The sequence below is a fragment of the Tupaia chinensis genome, unplaced genomic scaffold, assembly GCF_000334495.1.
Source record: "Tupaia chinensis unplaced genomic scaffold, TupChi_1.0 Scaffold000355_1, whole genome shotgun sequence".
NCBI classification, from domain to species: domain Eukaryota; kingdom Metazoa; phylum Chordata; class Mammalia; order Scandentia; family Tupaiidae; genus Tupaia; species Tupaia belangeri.
Genome location: NW_006159850.1, coordinates 13,366,138 through 13,375,571, shown reverse-complemented (window position 1 = coordinate 13,375,571; position 9,434 = coordinate 13,366,138). Strand labels below are relative to the sequence as shown.

The following is a 9,434-nucleotide window of genomic DNA, read 5'->3' as shown; positions in this document are numbered from 1 at the left end:
ATCGGGCCACGCCCAGTGGCTACCCCACCACCCTTCCTGGTTATTCAACAGAACCATGAGTCACAGGCTGGGGCTTCTAGAAATAAAGGAAGCAGGGAGCTAACGAGACTGTCCCTGAGCAGCCCCACGTGTCGGTCGGAGCCACACACAGGGTGGGATTGGCAGAGTGCCCAAGTGTGCTCAAGGTTAAATCAAACTGGCAAAGAGGTAAAGTCAGAAGTAACTGGAATGTGCTCGGCAAACCGACAGCCCCGGCGTGCTCTGACATCACCGGAGCGAGGCCAGAGAACAGACTGGAGGAAGGGCGGGGACGCGCTTGCCAGCAGGACCTTTCCTGAGTTCCTGTGACGACAGGAAACTGCGATTGTCGTGGCCAGGAGGGGTCTCTGGAAGCTGGGTACCAGCAAGAGGCTGAGGAGACCATCAGGCAGCCACGGGGTTTCTATTGTCATAATTCTTACATTTTTGTCTCCAAATGAGCCCATGAGAATGTGATGGTGACAGTGACTGTGGTGGCCTTTTCTGGGGGGAAACCCCTATTAAAGTGGGCTTATCCAAGGGTCCCCAAAGAGCATAAAACCCACGTGGCCATCATGAACACCACGTACCTCAGAACAGCTAGTCTGTGTCAGCAAACTAATACCTGAATTTTGGGGGGAGATTTTTCTTTTGCAATAGGACGTGTGCTTGCAGAGAGACAGAGAAAGTGAGAAGTCACACCCCACGGGGAGATGGCCACACCATAATCCCTTCTCCTCCATTCACCTCTCAGGATTTTGGACATACACATACACACATGCATCTGATGTGAGTTTCAAGTTGCTGTGTCTGGGACTTGAACTACAGTCAGCCATGTGGGAGTCCAGCGCCTCAACCACGGCACCACTTGCTGGTCCTGATTTCTAAAATATTTAACAAGTGTCTCATGCTCCCTTGAGGACAAAGAAAAGTGGATTGTATAGCACATTATATCCTGAAACTCCCTAAATATCTGACATAAATGTCTTTTCTCTTCCCAGGTCAGTAGCTTGATAATTTCATTTCTAATTCTGTTTCTATCTTTAAAATACCCAGAGTGCCCTGAGTCATTGAGCTACTGACTCCCCTCCTACCTGCATAATTGTTTTCTCCTGGTCACTCCAAGTTCTTTCTTGCACAGAATGATCTACCCCTTCTTGGAATACCTAACACCACCTGTTGCAATCCCTTCTGCCTCTCTCAACAAAACAAAAGGACCCTTGGCAGAGGAAGGGTTACCCTACATACATTTAACTTGAAGAGTTCATTGAACGTTTTTATCTGTGCTATACGTTCTCGGCATCCCAGAGGAGCAGGTGCAAATCTGTTCTGGGCACATCTAGCTTAAGGAAGGTCTCTGTCTCATCACCTCTTAGCACTGGAAGTGAGCCCTGATCTATCCAGCTCTTAGGAAGGTCTCTCCTATGCTCAGTCTCCAGATTTCAGGTACCACTCCAGGTTCTTCCCCTCTATGGTTGCGCCGCTCCTTTTTCTTTCCCCTGGCAAGCCTGGAATAAATAGTTGAGAACAGCCAACGCTCCGACATCTGCTTTTCCCCAGGACCCTCCTGGAACACGTGATGGGGCCAGTGCAGAACTCTTGCATGGAACCTATTTCTAGTCATGAGAATTGAGCAGACATTGGCTCTTTCGGTTACCACCATGTTTTTCTTCCTAATCATTCTAGCCAGATATGATCTCTTCATTTTCCAACTTCAAAAAAAAAAATTTTTTTTTGTATTTCAGTAACTTTATTGAAAGGCATATCCCTTAGTACCAAAATGTAATGATGGTTGTTTAGGTTATATCTACCAACTCGAAAGGAACACTGATGTATTCAAAATACTGAAATATAGCAACCTTTTGGGAAAACTGAAACGTTGTCCATAAAACAAGGGTTACAAAAGCTGAGATATATTGTGGTTCTTGGGTTTATTTCTCAGTGCTTGCTTATCAACAGCCAGTCAAAGTTGGATAGAGCCTTCTGGGTGACCTCAGGCTACACTCTGCACTGAGGAACGGTGTACAGCACTGTAATCCCCTTTCAGCCGCGGCCTGACACTGAAACTCCTGAACACAACCACAGTGACCTCCCAACTGTGAGGATGCCCACATACTTTTCCTAAACCTTTGTTTTGACGTACTAGGGACATTAGTGAAAGTACATTATTTTTTTTTTTAAAGAGGTTTTTTGCTGTAGGGTGTGTGTGCTTGCCAGAAAGACAGAGAGAGATGGTAAGTGAGAAAGCTCCCCCCAGGGGGATGGCCATGCCACAATCCCTTCTCCTCCATTCTCCTCTTGAGATCTTGGGCATGCACACACACGTGCCCGGCGTGAGTTTAAGCCACCAGGTCCGGGACTTGAACCGTGGTCAACTACATGGGAGTTCAGTGACATAGCCATTACGCCATCTGCTGGTCCATTAAATAGTTATTTTATTTCACTTTATTTATTTAATTTATTTGTTTTAATTTGAACAGAAAGGGACCGAGTGTGTGAAAGAGAGAAAGAGAAAGAGGGAAAGTGAGAAAGCAAGCTACCTCGTCTGGGACTCGAAGCACAGTCAGCCATGTAGAAGTTCAACACCCTTAACCACCACACCACCTGCTGGCCCCCTCCAGTGCAATAATAGACAATGCCAACACAGAAGGCTTTGCTTTAGAAAACCTGACCCTGCAGTGACACGCCTTAAGTTGAGCTTCTAGTCTTTCAAAATTAAAGCTGTTTCTCCTTTCAAATGGCAAGTTCTCTTGAATGAGTGAATAAGAGAGTTGCGGAAACTGAAAGGCAGTAGTGGCTTTGACTTTCCAATATCTCTTCTTCAGTACAATACAGTCTTTTCCATGCTCGTTAAATAGGAAACCGTGAACCTAGTGACCAATTTGGATCAAGTCAGTTGCCAGTGGGACATTCCTCTTATCCTCTATGGATTTTACAGCCAAATAGAAGCAACTCAGTCCAACGCACCCAAGGTGCTTGGGTTGTACCTTCGCTTTAGACACGAATCTGTCCAGTGAATTCACAGCTAGAGAGAATGTCTCCATGTCAAAGCCAAAGAACTAAGTTAGAGTAAGGAGACCTTTTACTTCAAAGTTCCTCAGCCTTGCGGTCATTCTGAGGCCATTACCGGGTGCAGACTCAATTAGTCTCAACCCACAGACCTTCGGTTGACAGCTAGACTTCTGTTCCAACAGGGCATTCAGCTGGTGTAGCAGTTTCTGAGAGCCAGTTGTTGTCAATACCTCTAGAAGGAAAAAGCAACCCTAATGGGTTGTGGTCATACTATAGTTCTTTCTCCATCTGGTCAGGATTTGGGGTTTTTTTTTTTTTTTTCAGGCTGTTGGAAATGGGGTTGGAGATGCAGTTGGCTGTGTGGGATTCAGCTCCCTTAACCACAATGCCACAGGGCCAGCCCTGCAATTGGAAATTTTGACATTGCTGCTAAGAGTGTAAAATGCCAAAAGTGCCTTAAAGATCTCTTTGACACTTTTTTACAAAGTTAAATATTCATTGTTATCAGTCAGCCATTCTACTCCTAAGCATTTACCAAAGAGAAATAAAAGACTTATACAGATCGTCATTGCAGCTTTTCTTTTCTTTTTTCTTGTATTGGCAGAGAGCATATGTGTGTGTGGGAGAGAGAGAGAGAGAGAGAGAAAGCAAGCCACCAGGTCCAGGATGCAAACTGCGATTGGCCATGCGGGAGTCCAGTGCCCTTAGCCACCGCTCCACCTGCCGGCCCCAATACCTCTGTCATCTTGATAGCGAGTGCAGCTCCTCAGCGGTAATCACCCTCCCCGGCCTGCTCTCACCTCATCCCCCATATCAGAACCAGAGAGTCCTGTAAGACCAGGGGGCTTGGAGGTGAGAAGGGAGTGGCCAGGGGAGGGTGAGCTGTTCTGGCTGGGGGTCTCCACAGCGCCGCCCAGATGACACTGCCCCAACCAGGGTCAGCTTGGAGCCCTCCAACTTAAAATTTTTAAGAATTATTTAATTTCTTCTCCGTCTTATTTTAATTCACCAGAAAGAGACAGAGAGGACTCAAACTACAATCAGCTATGTGGGAGTCCAGTGCCTTAACTCCCATACCACCTGCTGGTCCCCCCAATTTTTTTCTAGAAGGCACATTTGCTCACTGGAGAGACACAGGTTGGGAGGATGGTGGTTGCAGTGAAAAAAGCACCCCCATGGAGGATGGTCATGCCATAAGCTGTTCTCTTCCACTTCTCCTTTGGAAATTTTGGTCACCCACGAGCCTGTGTCTAGCATGTTTCTCAAGCTACTGTGTCTGGAATTACAGTCAGCTATGTGGGATCCAGCAGCCTTTACCGCCACACTACTGGCTGGTCCTCTGTTGCAATTTACAAAAAAATCATATTTACTACTGGACTATTAGATGGTCTAGTAGTTACGTCCCTGGACTCCCACATGGCTGACCATGGTTTGAGTCCCCGACTTGGTAGCTTAAAACTCATGTCAGGTGCATGTGCATGTGTGCCCAAGATTCCAAGAGAAGATTAGAGAGGAAGGGATTATGGTGGGGTCAACCCCCCCCAGGGGGTGATTTCTCGCTCTCTGTCTCTCTGGTGACTGTGTAAGTACTATAGCAAAAATCTCTTTCTCTAAAAGAAAAAAAATTTACCATGAATGTAAATACCCACTGCCACCCTTGGTATTTATAATTTCTTGCTTGTTGTTTTCAAATGTCTTGTTTGCCCAGTGGTGTTTTAGGTTCCAACTGGGCAGGGACCTTGTGGAACAGGACCTGCTTCCTGTTTCTCCATGTGCATAGAATGGCCTCTTGCAAATACTAGATGCTTTACCCACATTCTCTCAGTGGGCCAGGCTGCCACGCTATGTCTCCACAAGGTAGCCAAAGCCTCCTGGGACTCCCGTGATGGGCCTGGCTGCTAGGGCTGGAGCTCTGAAGCTCTGAGGACTTTGCCTCTTGGAAGCAGGAAATGGATGAAGCAGGTACACCTGCTGACTGTCTCTACACGATGCAGGGCACGGCTGACTGCCAGAGAGGATGGTCCAGGATGCCAAGCACTGCATCTCGGAGAGCCATGCAGGGCTGGACAGGACAGTGCCCAGATCCAAGGATCACAGTCCCAGCAGTCTAGACCACAGTCCTCAGTGCCCTTTGGCTGAGTATATAGGACAGGCATGAACAGAACCACAGGTGCACAAGACTGAAACAAGATCACCAGCATTTTATTTTGCCAAATAAATTTTTTTAAAAGAGAGAGATTATTGCTATAGGGTGTGTGTGCTCGCTGGAGAGACAGAGAGAAATCAGCCCCCCGGGGCAGGGGATGACCATGCTGCAACCCCTTCTCCACTCTCCTCCTGGGATTCTGGGAACACATACACATGCATCGAGCATGAGTTTCAAGTCTCTGGGTCTGGGGCTTGCACTGTAGTCAGCCATATGGGAGTCCAGCACTTTAACCTCCTGCTGACTCCAAAATAAAAATATTAAAAAGAAAATACTCTCAGTAACACTCCCTATACAAGAGGACATTTCAATGCAAATATATAGAAAACACATGTTTTTCAGAATTAAAGTTTCTTCTCAAGAAAAGGCAGTGGGCAACCTTATACTGACATTCATAAACACACACACACACACACACACACACACACACACATAATTCTATTTAAAAATATTAATGCAGAGGTCAGAAGGTGGCATGCTGGTTAAGGCACTGGACTCCTACAGGACTCCCACTGTGGTTTGAATCCTGTACCCAGTGGCCTGAAAATCACGCTGGGCATGCGCACATGTATGTGTATACCCACGACCCTGAGAGAAGAATGGAGAAGGGATTGCAGTGTGGCCATCCCTCCGGGGGTGATTTCTCGCTTTCCCTTGTCTTTCTCTGAAGAGTATACACACGCCCCATGGCAAAACCTAAAAACAAACAAACAAAAAAGTACTGATCCCATAGTGGATTAGAAACTAAAAATAAAAAAACAAAAATGAAGAAGACTTTACAACCTAAAATCTCGTTTCAGGAGCATTCAGAACGCGTTTTCTTGCTGTGAGCTGGTCGACGGATGAAGAACTGCCACGGGGAGTGGATCAGCTGTTCCCTGTGTCCTCGTTTCGAGGTTTTCCTTAGTAAAACTGCAGAAATGCAGTTTGACCGAGAGATGTTGGTTACAGTGGGCATAGGACTTGCGAGGCTTCTCCGTTCAGTTGGAAATACTCTGAAATGGGGGAGGTGGAGGGGCTGCTGCCCCGCGGTTCTCTGCCTCCCTCCTGAGAGAAGGAAGGGGTGTGGCTCACTCCCAGAGGGGGCTCACCAGCTTGCACCCCCTGCACCCCTGCAGCCAGGGATTCTCTCTAGGGAGTTCCTCTGTATCATGGCACAGACCAGTCTCAGGGCTGGCATTGAGGGCGCCCTGCCCATGGAGGATGAGGAAAAGAGGGGCAAAGGGGAAGGGAGCAGGTGCGACTCTTCCTGTCCCCCTCCTTCTTCCTGCTGCTGCCCCAGTGCGATCATGCTCAGGGGTCTGGGGTCACAGGGAGTAATGTCCTGGGTGATAGGCGTTTGACAAATAAATCCTGGACTAAGCATGGAAACAGTGCTTTCTGGGTGGCCTCCTCGGGACCGCACCCCTCCCTGGCAGAAGGCCAGGTTTTTATCGCCAGATTGGACACACCTCCGACACTGGCGGGGACCGCCAAGCAAGCCCTGGCCGGCGTCCTGCCGGCATCACCCGGAGCAGGAACGTCTGGGGCGCAGGGACGTGCCCTGTGGTGCGTCTTTCATTCACTCATTTTCTCAAGTCAGTTGTGACACATCTTCTCTGCATGTGGACAGGCAAAGACTCCCTGGAGAAGAGGGTCTCCCAGGCCCACTCTGGGGGCTCCAGGGACGCCACATGGGCTGATCTGGGCCACGTTTTCCAGACTCCCGTGGCCCTGGGTTGATTTTATAGTTGAGCTGGGCTCACCCTTGAATTCCATAGGCAAGCGCCATCCGTGAATCAGAAGTGTGTAAAGGTCATTTCTGGGAGCTAGGGTACAACTCAAACTTTAAAAGGCTATTACAAAAAAGTTTCTTGAAAATTTCCACAGTACATTATTCAAAAGACTCTCCAGATCCTGAAAGGAAGCCAAGGGGAACTTTAAAAACCCAAGAGTCCCCAGTGTGGAGAACGCCTGTGTTCTTTGCAGTACTTGGTCACCGTTGTAGGTGACGCCTTTGGGTTGCGTACATTTCACTCTTTGATAAGGAAATTGAGTAATTTCGTGTCAGACTTGTACCAGAATAATCAGTGCACGTGGATGATGGGAGTGTCCAACCCCTCTGTGCCCACCTCAGGGACACAAGACTGTCCTGGGTGACAAGAACAGCACTAAAGACCAAAACTCTCATCTGGCCCCCTCCCAGCCCCCTCACTCTGGAAAGGCAGGCAGGAGGAACAGCCAGAAGCCACTCTGCAGGCAGGCCCAGAGTCAGCCGGGCGGTGCTCATGGCTGAATGCAGCTCGCTTCTCCTTCTGGCGTGTTCACCTGTTGACCGTCTCCCAAGCTATGAAGATCCCCAAGGATCAAGACCCTGCTTGTCTTGCTCACGCCCACGTGGGCTGACTGGTGCATTCACGAGTAGAGGGCTGGCCTGTTCAGGATCTGAGAGCCCAGACCTGGAAAGGCCACCAACGTGTGGGCGGTCCAGCAGGAAGAGCCCACCCTGAAGCCTTCCATGACTGGTCTCCTTGGAGGGAGGACAGGCATGAGGAGTGGCCAGTGTGCTCTGCCGAGGGGCTGGGGTAGGCAGGCTCTGAGCGCTGAGAGCCACTGGACACCCTGGGCAACATGGTAGGGTGGGGGTGGGGAGGGCATTCTGACCTCAGAGCCTTCCAGCTGCAGTCTGAGGCCACATGAGCGAGAAGCCTGGGGGAGAGTCACACCGACCTGAGCTTCAATCAGCACAGTGCCCGTTCCTGGCCAGTCATGCGGTGTGAGCTCCTCTCCTTCTGTGCCCTTCCCCTGGGCTCTGTCCTCTGCCCAGCTCTCTGGCACCGAGCTCCGCACCCCAAACCCACATGCACAGTGCACCCAGAAGTTGCTCCCTGCCAGCTCCCTGAGGTTCCCAGACAGGTCTCCCAACATGCTTGTCTCTTGGAGGTAGTGGAGATGAACCTGGGGTGGGGAGAAGCCAAGGCCAGGGGTCTAGTGCTAGACCCTCCATACTCAGCTCTAGGCGAAGCTCCAGACCACACTCCTCACCTACGCATGGGTGACCTTAAGATCTTCCTCTTGGAACAGAAGTCACTTCTCTCTGGCAAGGACACCCCAGTTCCTGTGCTGTCCTCAGATGCCAGGCTAGCCACCCCCTCATTCTACACATCCATTTTGTTTGCATATTAAACGTGGAGGAATCATACTTCTACAAAGGAAGATGCTCAACTCAAATTCCCCTTAGACCATGAGGCACCAAGAAGGCAAAATCAAACGAAGCCATGAGGTGTGCTTTGGCTAGAGGCACAGTAGGGAGAAAAAAGGGCAGCCACTGGGCAGTGCTGAGAGTCACTGCCACCTGGTCACTAGCAGGGGGGCCATGGTGGATGGAGTTGGTGACGTTAAGTGGAGGGGCCAAGACTGTTGTAAGAGACAGCCCTGACAGAGGTCCCGGCCATGGAAAGAGGGGGGCCCAGTGTTGTCAGACCTCCTGATTTTTAAGAAACACTAGAAAACTAGATTTTGAAGTGAAATCTTCAGATTTTAAAATCTGATTTGCATTTAAAACAGGCAAATGAGGGGACCAAGCCAAACTGTCTGGATATAGTGCAGGCCTTGAGGGGCAGTCTGAAACTCCTGGGCGAGCTGCAGGCCTCCTGCTCATGCAGGCGCCCTGCTCCTGGAGGATGATGGGTAGGTGGGACGGAGCCAGGATTTTGTTCCCTATCCCCAGTTCCCAAACCAGGGAATCTAGATGGAGAGTCTGGGCTGCACCACACGGGACAGGCCTGTGGTGTCAGCTGTACTCTGCGTGAGCAGGGTGACAGTTGACATCAGAGGAACCAGAGACTAGCACCGTCCTCTAACGTGGACCCTGGGCTTCCTTCCTCCTCCAGTCTAGGGTGGTGAGAATCGGCTTCAAGTGGGAGCCCTGGGACCAGCAGTTAGCGTAATGGCTATGTCACTCCCATGTAGCTGACCGCAGTTCGAGTCCCAGACCTGGTGGCTTAAACTCACACCAAACATGTGTGTGTGTGCCCAAGATCCCAAGAGGAGAATGGAGGAGAAGGGATTGCGGCGTGGCCATCCACCCTTGGAGGTGATTTCTCACTTTCTGTCTCTCTGTCTCTCTCTGTCTTTCTGGTGAGCGCACGTGCCCTATAGCAAAATCCTCCCCCCCCCAAAAAAAAAGAGGGCGCCCTGGGCTAGGAGGCAGAAAGGA

The 9,434-nt window shown here is 49.7% G+C and overlaps 1 protein-coding gene and 1 pseudogene across 1 annotated transcript in view; both read right to left on the bottom strand.

Annotated features, from left to right (window-relative positions):
• Nucleotides 1-9,434, bottom strand: part of FA2H (fatty acid 2-hydroxylase) — a 69,442-nt gene that overhangs the window by 28,711 nt on the left and 31,297 nt on the right. The gene's annotated exons all lie outside the window — the stretch shown is intronic.
• LOC102498496 (cyclin-G1 pseudogene) lies at nucleotides 1,415-3,842 on the bottom strand (annotated as a pseudogene).